At 30.6% G+C, this 18,214-nt stretch overlaps 1 pseudogene; it reads right to left on the reverse strand.

The window, feature by feature from the left end:
- Window positions 1-361: 361 nt before the first annotated feature.
- On the reverse strand, window positions 362-1,988 carry LOC142634200 (hydroxycinnamoyl-CoA:piscidic acid hydroxycinnamoyltransferase-like; annotated as a pseudogene).
- Window positions 1,989-18,214: the final 16,226 nt, after the last annotated feature.

Genomic DNA, 18,214 nt, shown 5'->3' on the forward strand with positions numbered 1-18,214 from the left:
ATTCCAAAACCTTAATTCTTTTCCCTTGATTGTTTACATCTTTTTATTGCTTTATATATTTGCTTAGTTTAACTATTTGCTTAATTTGATTATTTGTTTAATTTGATTATTTGCTTAGTTTATTTAATTTTAAAACAACCAATTTTTATTAAACTAGATTAGGATTAATTTGGTTAAGATTTAATTAATTTTTTTACGTTCATTCAAGTCCCTATGGGTTCGACCTCGTTCTTGTCAAACTATACTTCGGTACGGTTTGTACACTTGCGAGTAATTTAAAATTTCACAACAGATGGCACTCAATTATTGGGTGGGAAGATCACTGAATGAATTATAACATAGAGGGTAGAACTCAGAAGAAAAGAGCAAAATAACCACATTAATTAACTACTAAAAATAGAAACATACATGATAAACATCAATAAATCTTAGCCATCAAACTCAAAGCCTTTGAAGATTTTGAATATTCTATTGCATTTTACAGCTATTATTAGGTATATCATGATCATAACTTGGCTAGGCTGACACTAAGAGGAGCTTCTTAATTTTACTTTATAATATCCTCATAAAAGATTTTCTTGAAAGAATCCATGTATTGTGTTTGCAAACGAAGTGCTATAATGAGAGATCCATCAGCAGTGGGACTTGGCATAATCAATGATTTACCATCCATGTTTAGCAACCCAGGACCCACGTATATAGGCTTTCCCCATCCAAAATTTGCATCATAGATTGGTAGACCTATCCAGCTGCCAATAGATATGTTAGGGTTCCCTAGGAAATGTCCTTTCAAGTATCCTTGAATGTGAAAGCTAGACCTTAGCCCACTCACATCCTTCTGAATTGATATAAAATCAAGAGCAGATCTTATATACTCATCATCCATTCTCTCAATGGCTTCCCTTAGTTTCCCAGCAGAATAACTCAATGGCTTGTACAAGAGGTCTTCATAAAGACATATTGGTGTCACAGTACCTAAAATTGCATTCCCAAAGTATCTTTCAGGGAGAGATGGCTTTAACCGATTACGAATGTCAACTCTAAGGCCAGCTCTTGTTGATTGACTATTATGACTATCAACTGCACGTACCTTACATGCACATCTCCACATGTGGCCGGCAATGGCCTCATATCTAGAATAGGGCCTTATTGTTGTTACCCGGCGACTTCTTGATTGGCTCTCTTTTTTAGAACCTCCACTTGCTCCCTTGTAAGTTTTAACAAGGTCGCACTAGTTTCCTTCTTTCTCTCTTCATTGGCATCCGTCCTCCCAATCAAGACTGGTGGCTTTGTGGTATATTCTATGTGATCAAAGCGTGGAGTCCTAACTGTTTCACTTGATTGCAAAACAATTCGATCAAGAAATGGCATATCAACGTCCTCCAGATTATATCCCCGAGACAACTTTGCCCATGAGTTGATGAAGTGAGTTGCAGATCGTCCATCAACCATGGTATGGGATATTGCCACTCCAACACAAAGGCCACCACAGCCAAATCTTGTCACTTGTACAAGCAATAGGGGCCACTCCTCAATTGGAGTAGTATAATCAACCTTTGGGACAAGATCTCGCACTGCATTAGTTGGTGCAAAATCACCAAGTTCATCTAATCCTGCTTCAGAATAAGCTTCCAATAGTTGCACTCCCATGGCATTGCAATCAAGTTCTAGACGGCCACCTTCAATCCAGTGTAGCCGGCCAGCCAACGGGTAGAAGTGAATCAAAGCACGGCTTAGGGAATTTTTCATTGCCTCAAATGAAAATGGGATAGTAGTGTCGTTGGACTTGGCTCTGTAAATGTGTATAACTGGTGCATGAGTCCATTGCACCACTTGATCAGTCTCAGGAAGCCGTAAAAGGCCACTTGGAGTAGGCTCGCTTGGAACCACTATGGAAATAGACCTGATGCTTGTCATTTTTTTTTTTCCTTGATACTTCTTCAGATATATCTCTTTACACTCTGACTTTGGTGGTGCTTATAGTGTTAAATATAGGATTTGCTTCAATGGTTCAGTCGAAGGTTAATGCATTAGAAAGAATCATTTACCTCTGTGTAAAAAAAAAAAAAATCATTTGCTTCTTTATGAATAAGATCTTTTCCATGGATTCTCAACCAAAAAATAAAAAATTGTCAGTTTTGCTTTTCTGGTAAAGGACAAAAAATTGTCAGTGATAATATGGTATAGTCACATGCATATGCAAGGTCACGTACAACCATGTCGGAAAACAAAAATATCGGGAAATGAAATAAATTTCTGTCCATAAAAACTTAAATGGCTCTCCAAAGGTGATGTGGACTTAGGGGAAAGTGTGACAAATACTTGTCGTTTAGCAATTATGTTTTTTTGGCTTGAAAATGACTTCTTTCTCTTTTTCACCAGGTGATTTGGACTCAGGGGAAAGTGTGACAAATACTTGTCGTTTAGCAATTATGTTTTTATGGCTTGAAAATGACTTCTTTCTCTTTTTCATTTAGGTGAAAAGTCTCAATATTTTCTGGCGATTATTATTTTGGTTTCTAACTTTTATTTCCATTATTTTTAGTTTTTATTTTAAAAAATGTGTCTTATTTTTGTTTTTGTGGTTACCTCAAAAACGAAAAATTCACCCGTAGCGAATGAAATACACTGTTAAGCTAACGAGGTCATTAAAATAATAAAGAAAAATGTAATATCAGTATCTAAATTTAAAAAAAAAATTATTTTATTAATTTTAACTAAATAAAAAAAATTAAAAACTAAAAATCACATAAATTGAAATATATGCTTGTCATTAACAAGAAGATCAAGAACACACGCCCAGATAGAAGATCACAAACCCATAAATTTAAAAAAAAAAAAAAAAAAAAAATCCATCAAACTCAACCAAACCATCAAAGCAAACTCGTTGAATCAAACCCATCCACCAACAACAAATCAATTTCCCCAGCAAATCAATTTTGAATAGAAAATTATCGAAACAAAGCAAATTGAATCATCAGTTGCAGTAATCTCATCAATCTCAACCAAACCATCAAAGCAAACTCGTTGAATCAAACCCATCTGCTGGAACACCCGCTTAACAAAAATCCATCCTTCATGAGCACCTTCCCCTCACCAAATATTAACCCCATATGCCAGATAACCCAAGCCAAACAACAAACGAACTCAATAAAAATCCAGCAAACCCAGCCTCTCCCTCATCACCATGACTCATTAGAACACAAAACCCAAATCCAAAGACTGCTTGGAGAAGACCTCTGCGGCTCTCAAGGCTTTGAAGCAGATCGGTGCTGCCCCCGACGCCGATAAGGCGAAGGAGAGCCATTCGATCCGTCCTGGGAAAGGTAAGATGAGGAACCGCAGCTACATTAACAGGAAGGGTCCACTTCTTGTGTATGGTTCCGAAGGCGCGAAGCTCGTGAAGGCTCGCGAAGCTCATGAAGGCTCGAGAAGCTCGATTCGATCTTTGGGTCGTTCGATAAGGCCTCTGAGAAGAAGTTCTGCCTAGGGCCAAGATGGTGAATGCTGATTTGGCTAGGATTATCAACTCTGATGAGGTGCAGAGCGTTGTGAAGCCAATCAAGAAGGAAGTGAAGAGGGCTCCATTGAAGAAGAACCATTTGAGGATTGAGGATCTGGGGTTTGAGTTTTGGAGCGGAGGAAGATCTGAGGATCTAGACTTTTGGTTTTAGTTTATTTTGATTTTGATTTTTTTTTTTTTTAATTTCTGGGTTTGTGATATTGTATTTGGGTTTGTGTTCTTGTTGTTTTTGTTCAAGAGACCTTAGATCCCAATTCATGTAATTTTTTGTTTTTAATTATATTTTTAATTTTTTTATTTAATTAAATTTTTTTTTTAATTTACATGATCAAGTGCCACATCAGCTCAACAGTGCACTCTATTTTATCACGTGTGTATTTATATTTTTCATTTTTAATGTAACGGCAGGAACAAAAATGTAACGCATTTTTCAAAATAAGAACTAAAAGTGGTGAAAATAAAAGTTAGGGACCAAAATAAAAATCGCGTGAAAATGTGAGAACGAAAATGTGTTTTTTGCGTTTTATTTATATTTGATTACCATTTTTGAAATATGAAACAATTTTTTTATATATAATTCAGTTTTTTAAAAAAATAATAAAGTCAAGCACTATGGCCTATTTAGAAATAATTTATTTAATTAAAATTAAAAAAAATTTGTTAATTGTGTAGAAAAAATTTTAAAAATTAGCTAAATATATAGTACAATAAAATTCATAAATAGTATTAAAAAATACAATAAAACTCGTGAATAATATCAAAAAGAACAAAATACTAAATAAGCTGAAAGAAATAAAGTTATCCCAAACTCATCCTATGTTTATCAATTTATTACTGTGACTCAACCTACCACTCCATGCTATGTTTATCAATTTATTACTGTGACTCAACCTACCACTCCATGGTCAAGATAGGCTAAGCATGTGGCTTTTGGTCAAGTAGCTAGCCAGTGGCTTAACCTAAGCCTTAGCCTTAGCCTATAGCCAATCCTTACCTTTTAATTTAGGAATGACAATGGAGTGGGGTAGGACATGGTCGTATAATAGGTGCCTCGTCCCCTCCTCATCTACCTTTCGAGTAGGGGAAACTCACACAAGACTGGCGATTTATATAAAGTCATGTGACTAAAATTACACATTATAATCTCTTAAATAGCTATATAATGGATTGAAAGATGATAGTTCTAAATCAATTTGAAACTAAACATTTTCCTTTAAATAATAAATGTAGATGGTTTTATGAGTTGACACATAATGTGTTAGAAGAGATTCTTCCAAATCGATTTGGAGGAAAACATTATTCTTACAAATCACTTGCCTGGATGGATTAGATTAGGTTGAGTTTGAGGGAACCCAACCCATTACATGTGTAAAAATCAACCCAATTTAACTCACATGGATTAGGTTGGGTCAATGGATTGTACTTACATGTTTCATGCATAAAAATAAATAAAATAAAATAAAATAAAAAAACCCTGAGTTTTTAACAAATATTTGAACTTTTCTCAATAAATTATTGCATTTCACATAATATATATATATATATATATATATATAAATATATAAAAAAAAATCGAAGATCTGAAGCTCCCACAATTTTTCACGTCAGCACAATATTAAAAAAATCTTTAAAAAAAAACTTTTCCAAAACCCAAAAAAATACTTAAACGCAAAATCATAGAAGCCCTAAGCCCCTAACACGCTCTACCTTCTCCTCCAAAACGCAGACCACGCTCTGCCATTCCCCCACACGCAAATCGCAGCTCCACCTTCTCCAGCTCCACCCTTTTCAATTCTATATTTGTCAGCCACCCATAAACATTTTGTTTCTAAACATTCTATTTTTGAAGCCCCACCGTTTGATTATCTCTTCAGCCCTCAAGTATACTCATCCAAAACCTTCTTCTCTCTAACCACTTCACCCCTTCCTAACACAGACCCAATAAAAGTAAAACACACCCTCTTTCAAAATATAGGTTTAATCCTCTCTATCATTCTCTCCAAAGTATTAGCCCAAACTGCTGACTCTTCCAAAGAAGGTAACTCTTTTCTCTCTTTACGATTAAATCCGTTAGTACGAATCGCATCAGATATTTGTGAAACGTTTTAACTTTTATTTAGTTTTACTAATTCATTAATGTTTGAATTGCTTTCAGTTTGATTATTGTTGATTTCAATTAATTTACACCTAAGAATTTTTTAAATTTTTTTAAAAAAAAATTTGATTTCTTTCTCCAATTTCGTAGCTGATAAATCATGTTCTTCTTCTTCATCTTTCTCCTCCAACCCAGGTTAGTTAACTTTCCTAGAATCAAAATAGTTTCACTTTTCATAGACGCACACCTTCTGCTTGATATAAAGCTTCCAAAGTATTTTCACGATCAGACACACTTAACCAAATTCCAAATTGAGCATCTATTTGGGTGTTGAGGAAAAAAACAATAGCAAAGCAAAAGTAAATGGAAGCACAATCAATTGTGAAGGTTCCTTCTAGTTACCTTTGTGAATTGTGAATTTTGCTTTGTTAATTTGCCAATTGTGAATTACTTTATGTTATTTCTACTAAGATTTTTCTATGGTATTCTATTTTATTTCACTTTTGTTGCAGGTGTTTGCATTTTTCTTTTTTCTTTTTTTCATGTTTGTAGCTGAAATTGATTAAGGAGGGGTTACATATGATGCTTTGTACTACAAGACGAGGACAGTCAGGTATTTACCTTTCCTTTATTTTCTACTGTTTCTTGCATATATATTAATAATATGTTTCTAGAAAGAATTTGAAATTGGACTGTGATTGCATATTTGAGTTTCTTGGTTATCTCAAACTTGGGGGTATTCCTGTGTCTGTTGACTCTGTTTTGTATTTGTAGTTTTAGCTGTGTATCTGTACTGGCTATTATTCTGTTTGATATATATATATATATATATATATATATATATATATAATTTTGATATTGTTAATTGTCATATATGTTTTTTTATCTCCAAAACAAGACTCACGGCTAAACCCGCTCCCCAAACCACCGATCTCCATAATTTTGATATTGTTAATTGTCATATATGTTTTTTTATCTCCAAAACAAGACTCACGGCTAAACCCACTCCCCAAACCACTGATCTCCATAATTTTGATATTGTTAATTGTCATATATGTTTTTTTACCTCCAAAACAAGACTCACGGCTAAACCCGCCCCCCAAACCACCAATCTCCACTTTTGAGAGACAAAATGCAAACCCCTTCACCTTCCTCCACCGTTCCCCTTCTCCTTCTTCCAAAACAAAGACCCACAGCCAAACCCGCTCCCCAAACCACCATTCTCAACCTTTGTGATATGAAATCAATTTTTTTAATGATTGGGAAGAGCACCAATCTGTCTATAACCAAAAGAAAAGGAGTGCGGATGGTTTCTGATCTTTGTTTTTTCTTTACTTTATAAATAAATATTATATTTTTATAATTAAAAGTGCTGTATTTGAATAGGCACAACAATTGTTTCAAATACATGCACAAACAATTACACCAAGAAGTCATATTACATGGAGATTGGTAAGGAAGAAGATAAGCAGTGAGATTGAGCACAAAGCAGAAACTAAAAAGAAAGTAGTTCCTCGCAAAGCTGCTAGCCAAGCTTGGGAGGACCCAACACTAGCAGATTGGCCAAAAAGTACAAATTATTCCTCCCTTCTCTTATTCACTATGTGTTGGTACTTAATTTATATGATACTAAGGCCAGATCTGCTGATCTATAATGGGTGCAGGCTAATATTCATAATTTTCTATCCGTTTTTTTTTCACAAATTTTTTATAAAACTCAATTCCTTCAACTACTAGGTCCTACTCATGTTATCCTTTTATAACATTTGGTCTGATTCTCTTATGATGATACTATGATAGTAACGTAGGAATTTAATAGTAAATTTTTTTGTCTTGATGCTAAGCAAAAAAATAAAGTTACTATGTCTGATTTCTATTTTATATAAATTGACAGAGTTTATGTTTGATTGAACTTTGGATCAGTTGAAGGTTTTTTCACTAATTCAATTTGCTGTGTATGTGCTATACTCAATTTTCTTTACTGAATTTAATGTGAAAAAAAATGTTTTCTTACATAGTCTTGACATTGATTTGACTTAATTTATATTCAATTTATTTTCCATTTTTAAATTATTCAATCAAGCTCACAAATTACAATTCAGACCCTGATATTAAATTCACTTACAAATGAACATGAATGTTTGATTGACATTCAGCCATGGTATTATTTTAACAAGTATGTTTGATTGACATTGTGAGTACAAGCACTAGAAATTTGGATCTTTATAGACAAATATTACTACTTCTTCCTAGCATGGGTGTCTAGAGCTCCTCAAGCACACAACTATTTCTCTGGATGTGTTTAGTATCCCCATCTCTCTTACATGTACATAAGCTGTTTGATAAAATTCCTATGTGAATATATATATATATATATATATATATATATATATATATTTATATATTTTTGGGTTCTTCTAGGAGTCATATTACTCGGAGATTGGTAAGGAAGAAGATAAGTAAAGAATGTGATGCTATGTTGCTAATTTAATTAGGTTGAGATGTGTTTGTCGGCCTTCTTTTTTTAATGTCATTTTTTGAGATGTAAAAAAATGATTGGTTAGGTTGCTTATGCCTTAAGACAATTAAAGAATTTTGAACAAAAATTACCCAAACTCATGATTTGGTATTGGCTATTGTGGTTCTTGCTTCAGATTTGATGGTAAAGTATTGAATGTTAATAATAGGCCCTTAGTTACAAAATTGTTATGATCCGATATGTAGGTATGATATATAAAAGGTCCATATATGATTTTGGATGAGGGATAGCATGAATGGTTTATATAAATAGTGTAAAGAACTCCACTCATTTTTCTTATGCCTTTTCAATTGAACCAGGATGGATTTTGTTTCTCCAAATTAAAACGAATGATTGGCTTTTATGTTCAAATTTTATGAATACGTAAGCAGATTTGAATATACAGTAAACATGATGTGCAGAGAGCAAATTTTATTAATGTAGAAATAGATTTTATCAATGCAAAAAAATATATTCGATTATTGTGAAATTCAAAATTCTGAAAAAGCATTTAGATTTGGCGTTTAAATTTAGAAAACATGATTTCACTAGGTGTTTTATGAGAAAACAGTGACCAATTTTTTAAATAGTGAACAGAAAATAATTTACACAGAAAAGAAAGTGAATAATTTTTTAAATAATAATGAACAGAAAATAATTTTATACAAAATCGTAGAAATAGTTTATGCAAAAAACAGTGAATAATTTTTATGAGAAAACAATGAACAGTTTTAATTAATGTAGAAAACAGATTTTATGAATGTAGTAAGCAGATTCGAATATATAATAAACATGATGTGCAGAGAGCAAATTTTATTAATGTAGAAATAGATTTTATCAATGCAGAAAAATAGATTCAATTATTGTGAAATTCAAACATGAAAAAGCATTCACATTTGGCGTTCAAATTTAGAAAACATGATTTCACTAGGTGTTTTATGAGAAAACAGTGACCAATTTTTTAAATAGTGAACAGAAAATAATTTATGCAGAAAAGAGAGTGAACAATTTTTTAAATAATGCTGAACAGAAAATAATTTTATGCAAAATCGTAGAAATAGTTTATGCCAAAACCAGTGAACAATTTTTATGAAAAAACTATGAACAGTTTTAATTAATAGAAAAAACAGATTTTATAAATGTAATAAGCAGATTCGAATACACAGTAAACATGATGTTCAGAGAGCAAATTTTATTAATGTAGAAATAGATTTTATCAATGCAGAAAAATAAATTCGATTATTGTGAAATTCAAACATGAAAAAGCATTCAGATTTGGCGTTTAAATTTAGAAAACACAATTTCACTAGGTGTTTTATGAGAAAACAGTGAACAGAAAATAATTTACGCAAAAAAGAGAGTGAACAATTTTTTAAATAATGCTGAACAAAAAATAATTTTATGCAAATCGTAGAAATAGTTTATGTAGAAATAGTTTATGCAGAAAACAGTGAACAATTTTTTTGAGAAAACAATGAACAATTTTAATAAATGCAGAAAACAAATTTTATGAATGTAGTAAGCAGATTTGAATATACAGTAAACATGATGTGCAGAGAGAAAATTTTATTAATGTGGAAATAGATTTTATCAATGCAAAAAAATAGATTCGATTATTGTGAAATTCAAATATGAAAAAACATTCAAATTTGGCATTTAAATTTAGAAAACACGATTTCACTAAGTGTTTTATGGGAAAACAGTGAATAATTTTTTAAATAGTGAACAGATAAAAATTTATGTAGAAAAGAGAGTGAACAATTTTTTAAATAATGTTGAACAAAAAATAATTTTATGGAGAATGCTAGAAATAGTTTATGCAGAAAACAGTGAACAATTTTTATGAGAAAACAATGAAAAATTTTAATTAATGTAGAAGTTAATTCATATTTTGAAATTAAAATCTCTATATTTTACAATGCTTCTATTTAAATAAATAAAAACATAAAAAAAAGCTACGTATTTGTATGTTTATGTTTATGTTTATGTTTATTTGTCGATTATCCCCACAAAAAAAAAAGTTATAAGGAACTCGAGATCCTTACAAGGTACTTGAGCTTGGTGAGCTCGAGTACCGTAGAAATAAACATAAACATAATTTTATTTATAATAGGTACTCAAGCCTGGGATACTCGAGTACTATGTTGCATAGAACTCGAGTTTACCAAGCTCGAGTACCACGGTAGCGAAATTGATGAGGAACTCGAGTTTCATAAACTCAAGTACCATTTGGAACTCGAGTTTTTGAAACTCGAGTTCTAGAAATGTAGTATTTCCCTATTTAGATCTAAAACAGTGCTTTTTGCTACAAATTTCTGAAAATGGTGGTATTTGGCCATTTTCACCTAAATTCTATTCCAAATCTTCAAAGTCATCATGTCTAATTCTCAAAATACCAAAATAAATCAAACTAAAATAAGAGTAATAATATATAAATGGTGTGTCGAGTTGGGTAAGATGAATTGAAGCCCGAAGCTCAAAATCAAATTCCAAGCCACCAATACACCAAAAACAATTCACAACATCAGGTTGAATTGAGTTAGTTTCATTAGGTTGGTGGGTTGGATGCACACCTTAATTTGCCTATGGTGAAGAATTATTATGAAACATACAAAATACACTTTAAATATAAAGCAATTGTGTAGTCCTCATTAGTTTAAAATATAGTAGAGTTCCAACTTAACATTTCATGAAAAGGACTTTGCCCCTTTTGTTATTATTTTCTATTGTCTTAATAATTTTTTTTTTAATTATGTTAATGCCCACACTAATGGACCTTAACACCCTCATCATTTCATTATAGTGGAGGAAGGACATTACAACCTTGAATACTTAAGGGACAAAACTTAGGTACAGTACCTTAAGTGTTGTTCTTTAGGTTCCTCTCTTAAGATTCAATCACAGGGATACTTAACTAAAAAATACACTTTCATCCTATAAGAAAAAATCCACGTGGCAGAATCTTAAGAGCACCTAAGTATAGCACCTAAGTATAGCACCTAAGTATTGTACCTAAGTCTTACCCACACTTAAAGGTGAGAAATTGCAATCCATAATTTTGTTATTTTAATACTCCCTCCGTTCCACTTTGTTTATACTGTTTGAAAAGTCAAACTTTTTTAGGGAACATCATTTATTGTCTTGTTTGCCTTATAAAAAATGTATAAGTTTACAAAACTACTCTTAAATAAATTTATCAGCTTTTTAAAAAAAAAGTTATTCTTAATGAGGCAACTAAAAAGGTGCCCCGATTAGATTGATTTTTTTTTAGTTTTCTTTTCAAATAGTTTTGAAAATAAAGTAGGGATATATTAGGAACATTAGTAAACTAATAACTTTTATTTTTAGAAACAGGACAATATTTTGGGATATTCCAAAACGGAATAGAGGACAAACAAAGTGGGATGGAGAAAGTATTATTTATTTTCTAGCCCTTACTATTGTTGAAAGGCACTTGCTATGCTACTACTTAGTTCATGTATGTCCTTAAGTAATAATAATTAAAAAAGAAATAAAAAGAAGTTCGTTTCCTTAAGATTGACACCATTTGCCTCTTTGGTTGAGGTGAAACGGAGGGAAGAAAAATGGGTGTGTTTTCACTGTTTAGTTTTCAATTCTTTGTCTTTTTCATCCTCAATTAAATACACATAATTGAAAATTAAAAAATTTTCTATAATCCCAATCAAAATGGAGCCTCAAATAAAGTGGTTAGTATGGGAAGAAAAAACACTAAACAGAGAAAGTGTAGCACTTGTGTCATGCCAGGTCAATCACTCAGTTGTTGTTGACTTGAAAGTTTGCCCTAGAGTTCAGTTCTCTTCTCTGGTTCATCATTGTGCCCTAACTTTTCATATTCTGATTTACTATGGTATGGAATGCTAAGCATTGTTCAACACTTCATTTTGCTTACCACTATCTATGTGGTTTTAATTATAATTATGCACTTAGACTTATATACATTATAGCATTTTGCACGTGTGATAAGACTCCCTTTTTTTTAGTGTCAAAATTTTTCAGAAAAATAAAAGAGAAAGAAGCAACTAAAAATCATATAGAACAATCAAAATCATATGAACAATAAAATGATTAAAAAAATGCACTAAAAGAATTATTTTGTAGGAAATGACTACTCCTTCCTGAAAGGAAAAAAAAAAAATTAAGATTAAACTGAGCAAGTGAGGCATTAACTTATGTTTGATTTTAGTGACTGGCTTGTAGTACAGAAGGAATAACAAGAGATGGAAGTGCCTAATTTTAAGAGATATAGATAAGTATCTAAAATTTAGGAGTGTTTAAATTAGTACTTCTACATATCTAACCTTATTATTAAAATTTTATAAACATATGAATTTGAAAGTAGTTTAGTACTCAAAATGATAAAAACCCAAATAGGTAATCATTTTATTAGTAGTATAGATATTTTTTTCCCTTTCATTAAAAAAGAAAAATGCAAGGCATCATTGACTCCAACAAAGAAAGAAGAGGAGTGAAAAAAGCAGGACACTTCAAAGAAAATAGTAAACTAAAGAAAGAATGACCCTTTAGTGACACCATGTGATTTAGAATACAGACATTATATGTGGTTAAGTGTTGAGAGCATCTCCAGCAACCTTTTTAAATTTTTGTATTGTTTGGAAAATGAACAATATATGTTACTCTTTGCTTACTTATTTTTTCAAATGCACTTTCCAACAAACTTTCTATCATTTCTCTATCCCATTTAAATATTATTTCTTCACTCTTTCTTTAATATTTCCTTATTCTCTTTTCAATCTTCCTTCATTCATTCCTAAGAGCTATATTTATAATATTTTTACAACACTTTCATAACAAATCATTTGTGATAAGCTGTTACTGATTTTAAGTTGAACGCAATATTAAAATTATTTTTTTCTCTTTCTTAGAAAAAAAAATTTCTCACCAATATTAGCTAGTAATAACGTACCACTTAAAATTTATTTTGATAATATTGTGAAAATATTGTGGTAGCATTTCTCAAGTTTAATTTCTTATTCTTTATTTTATTTTTCCCTTATCTCTTTACTTTTTTTCATCCATATGTTTCTTTCTTTTCTTTTATTATGAAACTACACCATTGCATGAATTGCTCTTGTCTAATTTCAATTTGTGTTACAATTTGATGAAGAAGCCATTACTTGAATGTGCAATGACTTACAAAAAAATAACTCAAAAATTCAAATATTAAAGAATATTTGAATTAAAGAATAACCCAAAAAATATTAAAGAATCAAAAGATTGTACTACTTAAAAATTATTGAAGAAAAAAATTAAATATACATGACTACATGATAGAGAAATATAAGAGAAAGATGGGTTACATTAAAAAAAATCCATGGTTATAACTATTGAAATCTGCTAGACAATTTCAAATATTGCAAAAAAATGAACCCAAAAAATACTGATGTTGAAAATTTCAAAAAGAAAAAAGATATTAAAGAAACAAAAGATTCAGAGCCTATGTGTGACTACACAACAGAGAAATATAAGAGAATGATATGTTACCCTCAAAAGAATAATTCATGGCTATAGTCATTGAAATTTGCTAAATAGTTTTACATATTGAAAAAATATTACTCAAAAATTCAGATGTTAAAACTTTTGAAAAGCCAAAAAATAGTAGAGAATCATAAAATTCACTTTCTATAAATTATTGAAACAAAACAAAATATATATAATTACACAATAGAGAAATATAAGAGAAAAATTGATCATTCAAAAGAATAAATTATTAAAATCTGCCAAACATATTCAAATATTGCAACAAAAAAAACTATCGCAAAAATTTAGATATTAAACTTCCAAAATGCGTAAAACAAATATATATATATATATATATATATATATATATATAATTAAAGAATTAGAAGATTCAAATCCTAGAAGTTATTGAAACAATTCAAAAAGTATATGAATATTCAAAAGAGAAATATAAGAAAAAGAAAAAAGTACATAAAATCATAAAGCAATAAGTTTTGATGGGTCTAAATTAATTTTAAACAATGAAAAGAAAAAAAAAATCATAAACAGTCGCAAGTGAAGAGATTGAGGGTTTATGATTGCATAAAAAGACATACTAATATCACTTTTCAAAAAGTGCATGAAAACCAATAAAACAAACATCTTTTTTACTCTTTTTCTTTTTTCACCTATTAGGTTGTGTTCTTAGTAACCCTGCAAAAAAAAAAAAAACCCATGAAAAACCATAAAGCAATAAGCTTTAATGAGTCTAAACTTTAAATAATGAACAAAAAATAATCATAAAACAATCATAGATGCGTAGTTTGGTGGTTTATTGTTATATATTTATAAAGCAGAAGAATTAAAAACCCCCAATAAAAAATATAAAAAATAAAAAGTTGAACCGAATTCATGAACAAGACTAAAGGGTCGAATATGTAAACACTATAAGCTAAAAATATAATTAAGTATACAAATAAAACTAATACAGTAATAAATAACAGAACACTCTGGGAGTAGTGAAAAGATTTGGCTTTATATTTGTTTGAATCTTTAAGAGAGATTAATATATGTAAACACCATAAGCTAACAATATAATTAAATATACAAATAAAACTAATAATAAATAACAGAACATTCACACAGTGGCCAGTGGCATCAAGAAGCCAGAGCGGTGATCTTTTTTTTTTTTTTTGGAGAATCTGCTAGAGCGGTGATGAGAGGGAAGGGATACACACAAATGCGAGCTCTCTAATTGAAGCAGAGCTCCAAGCCTTCAACCTCCATAAAAATCTAATCTTTTTTCTCTCTTCCGCCCCCCCCTTAAAAGCCTCATCTTCAACGTCCAGTTGTCTTCCTCAAAGTTCTTTACATTCAAATTGGGTATGAAATTTTTTTATGCCTAGTTCAAGTCTATAACTTGCACACAGCTTCCTTGGAGAACAACTCTGTTACTCTACTTCTGCTTCTACGTTCTACCATCCAACCTTCCCTTCGAAGCTTCAGGGCCTAACATTTGGGAGGGAGAGAGAGAGAGAGAGAGAGAGAGAGAGAGAGGTGGGGAAGGCGGCTAGTGCACAACATTTCAAACATATGTAAAGAATTAATCCATGTACCTGGTTCAGTGACTTTTTTTGGTTTGCAAGGTGGAGAGAAAGAAGAAGGCATATTGGGGGAGAGAGAGGTTTATAGGAGGGATTTAAGGTAGAAAGTCAAAAGTTAAAATAAAATTTTAATTAATTAAAAAAATAATAGTGATATGAAAAATTGTGAGTCCTTCGAAACTCAAGTAGGCTTCGGTTTTATAATATATATTACAAAAATTAAGAAATTGACAATGCTCATAGAACAATACTAAGACAACAACTACTTATGAGCCATGAAAAGACAAACACAAATACCATTGTTTTGATGCATTTTTGAATTAGTCATGGTTTTACTATATGTGTCTTTCAAACGGAAGTTTTCTCCTGTAAGTCCTTAGCCGTGTCACCAAATTGTTTCTGCCACAAATCTGCACCCACCCATGACACTTCATCTTTCATTATTCTTTTCTGCACAAAAGATTCTAGAGACTGGATGTTTCCACTCCAGAGCATCAAATTTCTTAATCCTATTGAATTCTATGACTCAGTCTCAATATAGTGGAACCAAAGAAAAGTCTCAATAGGAATTGATTTGTTTCACAAGTAGCATTCCAGTATGCAATTTCGATTGTTTATAAGATGGGATCTATTCATTTAGTAAATTTTGAATTAAAATCATTTTTGCCATTATCTTTATATTTCCTCATTTCATTATTCCAAAATTAGATTTGAAAAGAAAGAAGATCCCCTGCGTGGGGTGGGGGTTCCGATCCAAAGAAGAGGTTTCTGAGTATATTCTCAATTAAAAAAATAAATATTAAGCATTTTTTTAAATCCTACTAACCTCTTCAGTTTTCAAGATTGTAACGACTCAAATCCAAGATCCCTCTAAAAATCCTTTTCTTTTTTTGTCAGTTTTCAAAATTATATTGATCATTTCTTTCAAAATTATTAATGCAAAGCAAATTTGAAGGCAAGTGCAACAGGTCAGTCCCCTTTCAATTTAGTTTGCAATGCAATTTCTACATTGACTTTTGTATATTTAGTTTAAATGTTAAGGACACATGGCGATTTTCTCACAACCTGTTTTATGTTTTGTATCTAGATGGACTATGATACCTTTAAATAAGATTGACATCATCAATCCTATCATCATGAAAGAAAATTCATCTAAAGAGTATATCCAGATTGTTTCAATTGATGGTTATGATTTTTGATTCTTGGGTTTTGTTTCTTATATCAAAAAGTAGTATAACCTGTGGTGGTGTATTAGAAGAGTGGCAATAATTGTTAGAATTTTTTTTTACCTTTATCTTTAAGTCACAATTCTTTGATTCTTTTTATTATCTATTTTTTTTAAGAAGAATTTTTTTTCCTTAAAATAAAGAGCATTAACGTTTTTTTTTTTTTTCCAATAAGGACATAACTCTATTTCCATTGTCATTTTTCTCTCCAAGTAAAAGCTCCATTTTTATATTGATAATAAATCTATAATTAATTGGAAAAGATTTTATTAAAACAATGATAAAGAAATTAAAAATAAATGAATATCTTTGATGCAACATATGAGTTAATATATCTCTTTTCTTTTTTTTTTGAGTGACAAGCTTCTTGGCTGGATCTCATTATTAGTATATAGAAATTTTGTAAGAAGAAAAAACAGTTTGCTTTGCTTCATTATTTATTTATTTTTTAATAAACACCATAATTTTTTTAGTTATTTTAAAATTTTTATTAAAAAAATTGTGCAACACATAGGCTAATAGCTAGTATAGATAAAATTAGATCACAGTGTTGAGTATATAATTTTATAATTCTTGGGAATTTTATAAAATAGCAATGCTGTCTAATTTTATGGGTGATTCTTTACAAGGCGTGGGAGATTAATATTTCTATTTTATATGATACTTTGGAATCTAAAAATTTTGGGAAATTGAAAGATATCGTATATTTCAAACTCCAACAATATTTTTTTTTAAATCTCCAACAATATTAATCAACCAATGACCCAACCCATAATTTTAATAACTTCAAAAAATCATATATATATATATATATATATATATATATTAAGCGTCACATGTCTCATCTAATTTTTAAATTTTTGTGTAAAGTGAATTATTAGGTGTAAAAATTAAAGAGTCCAAATTAAATTAAATTTTAATTAGAGTTCAATTTTGTGCCATGTATCCCATCTAATTCTTTAATTTTTATGGCAAGTGAATTATTAAGTGAAAAAATCGAAAAATCTAAATCAAATTAGAGTCTAAATCATACATGTGTGTGTGTGTGTGTGTGTGTGTAATTATGATTGTTTTTAAATGTACTGTGCATTTGCACGAGGTTACACACTAGTATATATAAAATCAAATGAAATTATTGGCCTAAAAATTGAACATCTTCCAAATGAAATTCTTGTTCATCAATCAACGTACACAAAAAAAAAAAAAGTCCTGAAGCAATTGTACATGGATAAAGCTCATCCTTTGAGATCCTTTGAGCACTCCAATGGTGGGTCGGTCACTTGATGTCAAGAAAGATTCGTTTCGACCACAAGAAGATGAATAAAAAACTCTTGGTCCTGATGTACCATATCTTAGTGCAATTGGTGCTTTGATGTATCTTGAAAATTACACACGGCCTATTATAGTATTTGCAATTAACTTACTAGCAAGGTATAGTTCCACACCAACTCGAAGACATTGGAATGGAATTAAGCATATATTACGTTATCTTCGTGGGATTACTGATTTGGGATTATTTTATCCAAATGGATCAAAACCACAGTTAGTTGAATATGCTAATGCAAGTTACCTTTCTAAAGGCCGATCACAAACAGGATATTTATTTACTTATGGAAATACTGTTATTTCATGGAGATCTGTTAAGAAAACAATTTCTACTAGTTCCTCAAATCATGCAGAGATTATTGCAATTCATGAAGCGAGTCGTGAATGTGTTTGGTTGATATTGGTAACTCAACATATTCGTGAAAACTATGGATTATTATCAAT

Source organism: Castanea sativa, chromosome 5 (genome assembly GCF_040712315.1).
Source record: "Castanea sativa cultivar Marrone di Chiusa Pesio chromosome 5, ASM4071231v1".
In the NCBI taxonomy this organism is placed as follows: Eukaryota; Viridiplantae; Streptophyta; class Magnoliopsida; order Fagales; family Fagaceae; genus Castanea; species Castanea sativa.